The sequence below is a fragment of the Nicotiana tomentosiformis genome, chromosome 3 (genome assembly GCF_000390325.3).
Source record: "Nicotiana tomentosiformis chromosome 3, ASM39032v3, whole genome shotgun sequence".
NCBI lineage: Eukaryota > Viridiplantae > Streptophyta > Magnoliopsida > Solanales > Solanaceae > Nicotiana > Nicotiana tomentosiformis.
In genome coordinates, this window is record NC_090814.1 from 84,813,859 (window position 1) to 84,826,566 (window position 12,708).

Sequence of the window (12,708 nt, forward strand, 5' to 3'; positions counted from 1 at the left end):
CCACCTTATCTTGCCATGTGTGCAATAGTAAAGTAAATGCCCGCCTTGTCTCGCCACACGTGCATAATCATGTTCCCACCTTGTCTCGCCACATGCGCAACCCACATATATATATCCCACCTTGTCACGCCGTATATGCAAATATCAATAGTAACAACAGCACGACAGAAACCTCGTGCAACCCTATATCAATAACCGCACGGCAGAAACCTCGTGCATCACCACAACAAGTACAACAACAACAATAACAATAATACAGAGTACAGTAAGGAAATCAACTCAAGAACCATTGATCACAAGAAATGGTAGAACTAGTTCACAAGGAATAACCATGATAAGGAATACTAGGCGTAATAAGAACAACTCAATAGGGAAGAAAATAATATGTAACAATAGTCCCACAATGTACGGTTCAACAATCAAGAATTAACATGAGTCAAATAATTCCAAATAAGGGCAAGTGCACTGAGGCATAAGATTTCTAAGCTTCTTTTATGTTTGGATAGTTGTGGGAGAGATACAGCCAATTCAAATAAAGGTAGGCAGCGAGAAGAATCACCATAACCTCAATTAAGGGAGAATATTTACAAAAGGGATTAGTACAACTTCAAATAAAGATAGGCGGTTAGGGAAAAAATAACATGGCAATGGAAGAGAAAACAATTTCAATTGAGGCACATATGAATCAAGTAATAATAAGAGTGGATCATGACGCAATTGATTCTAATTAAGCAGGTAATGGTGAAACTAGAAATTAAGGAACGTAATTATAACAAGAACAACTGCATATTCAATGAATACATGGACCTAAGAACCCTAAAAGGCCAACTTTCTACAAATAAGTCTGAGCACGTACTCGTCATCTCGCGTACACGGACTACAATTAGCATATAAGACTCAAATCCTAAGGGGTAGTTCCCCCACATGAAGTTAGGCAAGATACTTACCTCAAAAAACACAAACCGATACTCTAAAATGAACTTCTCGGTGAAATGGCCTACGGACGGCTCAAATCTAATTAAAATAACCTCAAAGCACAAATAAAACTCATAAGAAACTATTCCGGATCATAAAGCTTCAATCTTTATCAAAATCTAAAAGTCGACTCCTGGGCCCGCACCTCGGAACCCGACAAATTTTACAAAACCCGAACACCTATTTCGATACGAGTTCAACCATACTAAAATTATCAAATTCCGATACCAATTCATCCCTCAAATCATGATTTTTCATTTTGAAAATTATCTTCAAAAACCACAATTTTCCTCAACTCAAAATACGAATTAAATGATAAAAATGAAGATAAAATTATGTAATATAATAAATTCTAGGTGAAGAAGACTTACCCAATCAATTTGCTTGAAAACCCCACAAAGAATCACTCAAAATCGAGCTCTACAAGTCAAGATATGATAAAAATGGCCTAACTCTCGATTTGGAAAATATATTTTGCTGCCCAGGTGTTTGTACATCGCGATCACGGAAGAGGAGCTTCGATTGCGAAGAGGAAATGGCTACTGCTTGGAATTGGTGTTGTGCGATCGCAAAGAAGGGAAATTATGGCCCAGGAACTGGGCTACGCGAACGCGTGAAGCGGCACGCGAACGCGAAGGAGGGGAAAACACACTTACGCGTTCGCGGATAGAGCAGTGCGAACACGTAGAGGAAATGGTCACCAGCTCCCAGATCCTAGTTTCAACTACGCGAACGCGATAGAGCGGATGCGAACGCAAAGAAGGGGAAGGCAGGCTTCCGCGATCGCGGAAGGAGTCATGCGAACGCGGAGAACAAATAATTCACCCTCCAAAATTACACTACGCGAACGCGGAGGAAGTGACGCGGACACGATTAAGGAAACCAGATGACAAAAAACAGCAGTCGAAAAAATAGAAGGAAATGGCCCGTAACCCATTTGAAACACACCCGAGGCCCCCGGGACCCCGTCTAAGCACACAAACAAGTTCTATAACCTAACACGGACTCGCTCGGGGTCTCAAATCACATCAAACAACGTCGAAACTATGAATCGCACCATGAATCGAACTTATGAACTTTCAAATCCTCCAACTTCTAAAACTCGTGCTGAAACCTATCAAATCACATCCGATTGATCCCAAATATTGCACACAAGTCATATTCAATCTTACGAACCTACTCCAACTTCCGGAATCAGAATCCGATCCCGATATAAAAAAGGTCCACTTCCGGTAAAAATCTCCAAAAAATTGACTTTTGCCATTTCAAGCCTAAATCAGCTACAAACCTCAAATTCATAGTCCGGACACGTTCCTAAGTCCAAAATAACCCAACAGAGCTAACGGAACTGCTGGAACTCCATTTCGGAGTCGTCTTCGCACATTTCCAACTACAGTCAAAATCCTAAGACTTAAGCTTCTGTTTTAAGGACTAAGTATCTCAAATCACTCGGAATCATCCGGTAACTGAATTCAACCATGCACGCAAGTCAATACACATAATACGAAGCTGTTCAGGGCCTTATGCCATAGAACGAGACTTAAATTCTCAAAAAAAATCGGCCGGGTCATTACATTATCCATTGTCTGGTAAAATTTCTCATATACCTGTTGAAACAAATAGTGAAATTACCTCTAATGAGGAACTGAGAAGGAGCAAATGGCCTAGGAAAGAATATTTTTCTTATGGAAATGATTTTTAAACTTTTCTTGTCGATAATGAACCATCAAATTATTTTGAAGCTATATCTTCTCCAGATGCTAAATATTGGAAAGAGGCAATAAAAGTTGAAATCGATTCTATTTTGAAAAATAACACATGGATTTTAATTGATTTATCTCCTGGTGCAAAGCCTATTGGTTGTAAATGGATTTTCAAAAAGAAATTTAATCCTGATAGATTTTTAGATAAATTTAAAGCTCGGTTAATAGTAAAAGGATTTTCTCAAAAATAAAATATAGATTATTTTAATATATTTGCACCAGTGACTAGAATTTTTTCTATTCGAGTTTTAATTGCCTTAGCTTCAATCCGTAAGCTTTTTATCCACCAAATAGATGTCAAAACTGCTTTTCTAAATGGTGATTTAGAAGAAAAAATTTATATGGTTCAACCTGAAGGTTGTGTCATTCCTGGACAAGAAAATAAAGTTTGTAAATTAATTAAATCTCTTATGGCCTTAAACAAGCTCCTAAGCAGTGGTATGAGAAATTTAAATAAGTTTTACTGAGAGACAGTTTTTCTTCAGTGGAGGTGGATAAATGTGATTATACTAAAGTGGTAGACAATGATTATGTGATAATATGTCTATATGTTGATGACATGCTTATATATGATACAAGTTAAAATATTGTGCAAAGTATTAAATTATTTTTGTCTGCTAATTTTGATATGAAAGATCTAGGTAAAGTAAATACAATATTGAGAGTTAAAATTATAAGGAGTGAAAATGGAATAATGTTATCACAAGAACATTATATTGAGCGACTTCTTAAGAAGTTTGAATATTTTAATGTCACATCTGTGAGCACTCCTTTTGATGCTAACTCTCAATTGAAAAAGAATAGTGGTGACCCAATTTCTCAGTCTAAATATGCTCAAATTATTGGGAGTTTGATGCATTTAATAAATTTTACAAGGTCTGATATAGCCTATGTTGTGTGTAGACTGAGTAGATATACTCATAATCCCAACAGAGATCATTGGTCTGCATTAGATAGACTAATGAAATATTTGAGAGTAACTATGAATTATGGTATCCTATATAGTAAATTTCCTTCTACCTTAGAAGGGTACAATGATGCAAACTGGATCTCTGATTCAGATGAGACAAAATTCACTAATGGTTATGTATTCACTCTTGGTGGTGGTGCAATATCGTGAAAATCGGCTAAACAGACGATCATTGCTAGATCAACTATAGAATCGGAGTTTGTAGCTCTGGAGTTAGCTGGTTCTGAGGCTGAGTGGCTAAGAAACTTCTTAGCTAATATCCCTTTAATAAAGGACGTATTGTCTCCTATGTCTATACACTGTGATTATCAAGCGTCAATAGCTATAGCAAAGAATAAATCTTATAATTGTAAAAGTAGACACATGAAATTGAGACATGATGTCATAAAACAGCTATTGAGAGATGGAATAATTTCCATTGACTATGTGAAGTCAGAGATAAATTTTGCCGATCCTCTAACTAAATTTATGGAAAGAAAATTAATTCTTCAAACCTCAAAAGAGATGGGGTTAAGGTTGACATATTATCAATAGAGATGGTAATCCAACCTATGTGATTGGAGATCTCATGAAGTAGGTTCATATAGGTAATAACAAGTCGATATTTGCACTGAAGCACTAAAAGAGAGTGCTTGGCTGCTACCAATTAAGAGGCTGAGTTATAACTCTTAATGAAATTCATAGTTCTTATGGATGGTGTATTTAAAAGCAGCATACACTTGATGAATTCACCTATATGAGAGTGGAGTGGGCCGCTCCTATGAGATTTTGGCCTAGTCTCTAGAGCTCTCATGAATAACCAAACACACGCATGGCCTATTGGGCGCAAAATCGCGTTGAACGGCAAAATTACCGGGGGTCAAATTGTGATTGATAAAATCTTTGACTTACAATAAGAATTATTGATTCATAGAAATATTACATTTCACCAATAATTTTGTGAGTTAAATTTTATTGGTCTAAGTTTGGTTCTTAGTCGAGAAGACACCAAACCTATTATATTTGGACCATACAAATCCAGCAAGTTGTTAATTTTTCCATTCCTTTATTCTTTTCCTATAAATTTTTAAAAATATATGGGGATTGTGGCAGTATTTTCAAAAATTAAATAGCCAAGTGTCCTTTTATTTTACAAATGTCATATCTATTTCAAAGCCTAAATGACAAATTTCTTAGCCATTCTAGAAACCTCTGATAAGTGGCAAAAGAAGTACGAAAAGTGGCAATTGCATAAAAAATTCAAGACAAGTGTCATGCTTCAAACCTCTCTTAAAGCCTATAAATAGGCATTCAACTTAGGCAAAAATGATCAGCAACTTTCCTTGCTTTTTCATTATGTAATAGCTTCTCCTTGTTGTCTTTCCTTCTCAAAATTAGTAGTCTATCTTCTTTTGTTCCCCTTTTTTAAATAGCTGAATTTATTATTTAATTTTGCTGATTCCTGTATCCTCTAAATAAATAGAGATGGGCTTGTTTAATCCTGAGAAAATATTTCACATTGCTGAAATAGTTTCTTAGGACAGTGTCCAATACGACTCAAGCCAATTAATGTATTTGCTTATAAATAATATTATTGCAGTATTATTATCGTTATTTTCCGATATCATTTCCCTACGGAAATTATAACTTTTTAATATCATAACAACAACTAGGAAATTTCACTAAATGTTTTATCAAATTTCATGCTTTTGTCAACCCAAAAGGAAAAGGTGTAATCGGTTAGTATAGTTGAGCAAATTATATCAGCACTGCAGCATTATCCCTTTACTGTTTTGAATTGTATTTACTGATATTTTAAAGAACTTTTACGTTATTATGTGTCACAAATTACTTATCTTGTTTTCTATGATACAATTTTACTTTAATATTGAAATTTATCTACAATGTATTAATGAGCACTTCTAAAAATAACTGTTTCTTCTTTGCTTTTCTGCATGAAATTGGGTTCCTTAGTAGAAACTGGTGTCATTTTGGGAAAAGAACGGGGCGACCATGTGTACAGCAAAATTGGGGAAAAATTTAAAAATAGTCAGATTTACAAGTGGTAATTGAAAAATAGCCACAGTTTTAAAAGTAATCGAAATTTAGCCACTTTTCATGTAAAGATAAATCTGAACGAAAACACTGTTCAAAATCCGAAAAATATTCCAGCATAATATACTAGAATTCCAGTATAATATACCGGTCCAACATAATATCCTAGAAGTTCATACACAAGTGCTCTAATCTCCAGTATATTATGCTCGAACTTTTCGCATGTTGGAGTTCCAGCATAATATGCTGGAAGTTCATACACAGGTGCACCAATCTCCAGTATATTATGCTGGACCGGTCCGTGTTGTAGCAAAATAGTGGCTATTTTTCAATAACTTTATAAAAGTTGGCTATTTTTCAATTACCAGGCCAAAAATTTGCTAGCCCGTGTTATTTTTACGCAAAACTGGCTTTCAGTAATGGGCCATGCCAATCGGTCTAACAATTATTGGGGTTGAACTCATATGCTCAATCTGAGTTTACTACTTTAAACCAATATCCATTTCTTGTCCGTAAATCTCCCCCTTCCAAAACGACCAAATTTTTGGATTAATTTTTTGGTGATTAATTATCTTTGGTGAAAAAAATTAATTAATTTTGAGTTTACATGGCATACCTACAGGCCACAAGAAAGTAACGTACTTCTAAACTTTTGCTATGGATCACCTCCCATACTAATATTATCCTCGATAGTTCGAGCAAAACGGAGAATATTGAGAACGATCCCAAACTATCTAGTGGACCGTTGACCCGCTCCAAGTCCAAGAACGTCCAAAGGATGCACGCGAAGGAGCTGCATGATCTTCAATAATTAATTAGAAGATGTTTGGAGAGTTACTTGGAGGATTCATGCAAAGAATACCATCTTTGGAGTCTAGAGAATTAAAGAAGCAAGACCCCAAGTCAAACCATGTGACACGGTTTCACCAACCTTTGGCTGCGGTTCAAGAAGGGCCTGAAGAGCTAAAGAAAATAAGCTTCTGGAATTCGTCACGGTTGAGCTGTGTGTTACGGTTGCGGCTACAGTTTGGCCTGGTGAGATTTCTTAGGAAATTAACTTTGAAACTTTTTCTATTTTACCCTTTGGGTATTTATAACAGCCTAGGATTATTTCATTAGCAACTTAGCATATTTTGACATAAGAAAATTCTTGAGAGAGATTTGGAACCTCTTGGTTCAAGTATGACTTTGGATTACCTGTTTTCAAGAATTGAGTTCTTGAAGGTAATCTTATTATCTTTACTTTATAGGGATAATATATAATTACCCCATTGGGTTGTTGCACTTTACAAGATATACCCTTTTACTTTGCGGGAGTCCTATGACCCCCTTGTACAATTTTGAAATGGTATTATTACATACTTTTTAGTCCAACTCCATTTTCAACTGTCACGACCCAAATTCTCCCTCTGTGAATCGTCGTGACGGCACATAGTCTCTACGACTAGGTAAGCCTAACACTTGCGAAAAAAAAATAAAAAACATGAAAATTTAACAACTAACAGTAACAGATATTTAATAAGCAATTGAGATGCCGCCCGGCATATACAATAATCAACTCACAAAATATACAAAATACTCCCAAGACCCAGAACACCATAAATCACAAGGTTCTACAAAGTTCTAACTGTTCTATACATCAGTATCTATAGAAATAAGAGAAGAATCAACATAGGGGGATAGAGGGGGACTCCGAGAATCTGCGGATGCGGGCAGATGTACCTTGAAGTTCTCCGAAAATAGTAGCGACTGCAACAAAGGATGAGGCTGGTAAGAGAAACCTGGATCTGCACACGAAAAATATGTACAGAAAAGGGCGTGAGTACACCACAACAGTACCCAGTAAGTACCAAACCTAACCTCGGTAGAGTAGTGACGAGGTCAGTTTAGGCCCACTAGTATATAATAAATAAAACAGGAGAATATAACAGTATAATAAGAGACTAAAATTTAACAAAAAGAAAATACAATGAAATAACAGTACAACACACAAGGATAAACAACAGGGGATCTCCCGAGATACCATCTCGTAGTCCCAAAATAAATATGCAGGGAGAACTCCCGAGATACCGCCTCGTAGTCTCAAGAGTAAATATACAGGGAGAACTCCCGAGGTACCGCCTCGCAGTCTCAAAAGTAAATGTGCAGGGAGAACTCCCGAGGTACCGCCTCGTAGTCTCAAAAATAAATGTGCAGGGAGAACTCCCAAGAAACCGCCTCGTAGTCTCAAAAGTAAATGTGCAGGGAGAACCCTTGAGGAACCGCCTCGTAGTCTCAAAAGTAAACACACAGCTAAAACCGATAAGTACCACAGTTAACAACAAGAGTTCTACAGTTAAGACTGATAAAGAACAAGGAAAAGCAAGAAATCAACTAGGCATATTTCACAGAGTTCAAATAAGCAGTTAAAGTACGTAGACATGCGATATTAGACTAAACGGGATAACTACACATATTGGAATAGCTCAAATAAGAATGGAAACAGACTAATACTCATTAAAAAAATATAACTCAATTTAAAAGGAAAAACAGCTTGATACTCAGTAAATATCGAGTTTTACAACAATATAGCCCGTGTACGTATTCGTCATCTCACGTATACGGCGCTCACATATCACAACAATACCAAATCCTAAGGGAGATTTCCCCCACACAAGGTTAGGCAAGCCACTTACCTTGAACCAAGCTCAATCAATCGGTAACAATGCCTCTTCCACGAATATCCGACTCAGAATGGCCCAAATCTAGTCAAAATCAAATTCATACCATAAATACAACTATAAGAAACTAATCTAATTAATGAAATCAAAGCTAAAATAAGAAATTAGAAAATCGCCCCAAAAAGCCTCCTCGGGCCCACGTCTCGGAATCAGGTAAAAGTCAACAAATATGAACACACATTCACTCACGAGTTTACTCATACCAAAATTATCCAAATCCAATGTCAAAATCCCAATCAAAACCCAAAATCTTAGTTGAAGAACTTCTTCCCATTTTCCCCCAATTTTCAACCCAAATCCGAAATTTAATGATGAAATTAATGATAGATTAATGGGATATAACCAAAATCAAGTGTAGAATCATTACTCAATCAATGTATCTGAAAATCCCTCGAAAGATCGTCCAAATCCGAGCTCCCAAACTCATGTTTTGATAAAAATGGCCAAACTCTTGTTTTTGAATCTTTATATGTGCCCAATTAATTCCTTCTTCGCGAACGCGGTCAAAGCTTTGTGTTCGCATTGAACAAAACAATGTTGACCAGAAATTCCTCTTTTGCGAACGCGAGTGACCTCTTGCGAACGCGTACCTTTCACTAGCGGACCCTACGCGAACGCGGGACCCTCTTCGCGAACGCGTAGGCTTAAATGCTTGAAGCTCCATCTGCCCGTTCCTCTCCGCGAACGCGAGGACCATGTCGCGAACGCCTAGCCTCAGGGTTCCATATCTTCGCGAACACGGGAACCACATCGCGAATGCGAAGAGTAACTCAGTTGGCCTTCCCAGATGCCTTACGCGAACACGAGAACTCCCTCGCGAACGAGATGAAGAAAATGTCTACAACAAAACACTAGAAAATCTGCTATCTTTCAAAGTCCAAAAGTGATCCGTTAAGAATCTGAAACTCACCCAAGGCCCCTGGAACCTCAACCAAACATACCAACCAATCCAAAAACACCATATGAACTTAGTCGAGCCCTCAAACTACATCAAACATCGCTAAAATCACGAATCGCCCTCCAATTCAAACTTAAAGAACTTGAAACTTTAATTTTCCACAACCGATGTCGAAACTTATTAAACCACGTCCAATTGACCCTAAATTTTGCACACAAGTCATATTCAACATTACAGACCTACTCCAACTTCCGGAATCAAAATCCGACCCCGATATCCAAAATTCCACTACCGGTCCAAATCTTCAAAAATTCGACTTTTACCATTTCAAGCCTAAATAAGCTACGAACCTCCAAAACATAATCCGAACACGCCCCTAAGCCCAAAATCACCCAATAGAGCTAACGGAATCGACAAAACTCTATTCCGGAGTCGTCTTCATACAATTCCAACTACGGTCCAAATCCTAAGGCTTGAGCTTCCGTTTAGGGACTAAGTGTCCCAAAACACTCCAAAACCAAAAACAAAACCTCCCGACAAATCACAATAGCAGAAATAGATACGGGGGAAGAAATAAATAGGGGTTCAGGGCTATAACTCTCAAAATGACCGGCCGGGTCGTTACATCATTCCCATCTTAAAACAATCATCTGTCCTCGAATGAGCATAAAGACATACCTGAAGTGGTGAAAAGATGAGGATAACGGCTGCGCATATCATGCTCGGTCTCCCAAGTCGCCTCCTCGACCAGCTGACCCCTCCACTGAACCTTCACGGAAGCAATGTTCTTTGACCTCAGCTTTTGAACCTGCCTGTCCAAAATAGCCACTGGCTCCTCAACATAAGATAGATCCTTGTCCAACTAGACTGAGCTGAAATCTAACACATGAGCCGGATCGCCATGATACTTCCGGAGCATAGAAACATGGAAGAATGGATAGACCCCTGCAAGACTGGGAGGCAAGCAAGCTCATAAGCAACCTCCCCAACACGTTGCAACACCTCAAATGGGCCGATAAACATTGGGCTCAGCTTGCCCTTCTTCCCGAACCTCATAACGCCCTTCATAGGTGAAACCCGGAGCAAGACCCTCTCTCCAACCATGAATGCAACATCGCAACCCTTCCGATCCGCATAACTCTTCTGTCTGGACTAGGCTGTGCAAAGTCGATCCTGAATCACCCTCACCTTATCCAGGGCATCCTGAACTAAGTTCGTACCCAATAATCTAGCCTCGCCCGACTCAAACTAACCCACTGGAGACTGACACCGCCTACCATACAGAGCCTCATACGGTGCCATCTGAATGCTCGACTGATAACTGTTGTTGTAAGCAAACACCGCAAGTGGCAAGAATTGGTCCCAAGCACCCCCAAAATCTATCACACAAGCGCGAAGCATATCCTCCAGTATCTGAATAGTGCGCTCGGACCGTCCGTCCGTCTGAGGGTGAAATGTTGTGCTCAACTCAACCCGAATACCCAACTCCTACTGTACAACCGTCCAGAACCATGATGTAAACTACGTACCCCGGTCAGAGATGATAGATACCGGTACGCCATGAAGCCTGATGATCTCGCGCATGTAAATTCGAGCCAGTTGCTCGGAAGAATAAGTAGTCATCACAGGAATGAAATGAGCTGACTTGGTAAGCCTATCCACAATTACCCAAACTGCATCAAACCTCCGCTGAGGGAGTCCAACAACGAAATCTATAGTGATTTGCTCCCATTTCCACTCCGGAATCTCTAACTTCTGAAGCAACCCATCCGGCCGCTGATGCTCATACTTCACCTGCTGGCAATTTAGGCACTGAGCCACATACTCCACTATGTCCTTGTTCATTCTCCACCACCAGTAATGCTGCCTCAAGTCCTGATACATCTTTGTGGCACCCAGATGAATGGAGTACCGCGATCTATGAGCCTCCTAAAGAATCAACTCACGCAAACCATCTACATTAGGAACACATAGCCTGCCCTGCATCCTCAATAAGCCATCATCCCCAATAGTGACCTCCTTAGCATCACCGTGCTAAACCGTGTCCTTAAGGACAAGCAGGTAGGGTTCATCATACTGACACTTCCTGATACGATCATAAAGAGAAGACCGAGAGACCACACAATCCAACACTCGACTCAGCTCAAAAATATCCAATATCATAAACTGGCTGGCTAAGTCCTGAACATCCAATGCTAAGGGTCTCTCTGCTGCTGGAAGATATGCTAAACTCCCCAAACTCTCCGTCCGGCGACTCAAAGTATCGTCCACCACATTGGCCTTCCCCGGGTGGTACAAAATGGTGAAATCATAGTCCTTAAGTAGCTCCAACCACCTCCGTTGACGCAAATTAAGATCCTTTTGCTTGAATAGATGCTGCAAACTCCGATGATCGGTGTAAATCTCACAAGGAACACCGTACAAGTAGTGGAGCCAAATCTTCAGGGCATGAACAATAGCTGCTAACTCAAGGTCGTGGACATGATAGTTCTTCTCATGCACCTTCAGCTGTCTGGACGCGTAGGCAATCACCCTACTGTCCTACATCAACACCGCGCCAAGACCAATCTGCGACGCATCACAATATATAGTGTAGGACCCCGAACCTGTAGGCAATACCAAAACTGGGGCTGTAGTCAAAGCCGTCTTGAGCTTCTGAAAGCTCTCCTCATATTCCTCTATCTACCTGAATGGAATACCTTTCTGGGTCAGCCTGGTCATAGGTGCTGCAATAGATGAGAAACCCTCTACAAACCGACGGTAATACCTCGCCAAACTACGAAAACTCCAGATCTTCGTAGCTGAGGACGGTTTGGGCCAACTCTGCATTGCTTATATTTTCTTCGGATCCACCTGGATCCCATCACTCGATACTACATGACCCAAGAATACTACTGGGTCTAGCCAAAATTCACACTTCAAAAATTTTGCATATAACTTCTTTTCTCTCAAGGTCTGAAGCACAGTCCTCAGGTGCTGCTCATGATCCTCCCGAGTCCGGGAGTACACCAGAATGTCGTCAATAAACACAATGATGAATGAGTCAAGATAAGGTCGGAACATAAAATGCATCAAGTGCATAAAAGTTGTTGGGGCATTGGTCAGCCCAAAAGACATCACAAGGAACTCGTAATGACCATACCGAGTCCTGAAGGCAGTCTTCGGGATATCTGGCTCCCGAATCTTTAACTGATGATAGCCTGAACATAAGTCAATCTTGGATAACACTCTGGCACCCTGTAGCTGATCAAATAAACCACCAATACGAGGCAATGGATACCTGTTCTTCACTGTAACTTTGTTCAACTGGCGGTAATCAATACACATCCGCATAGAACCATCCTTCTT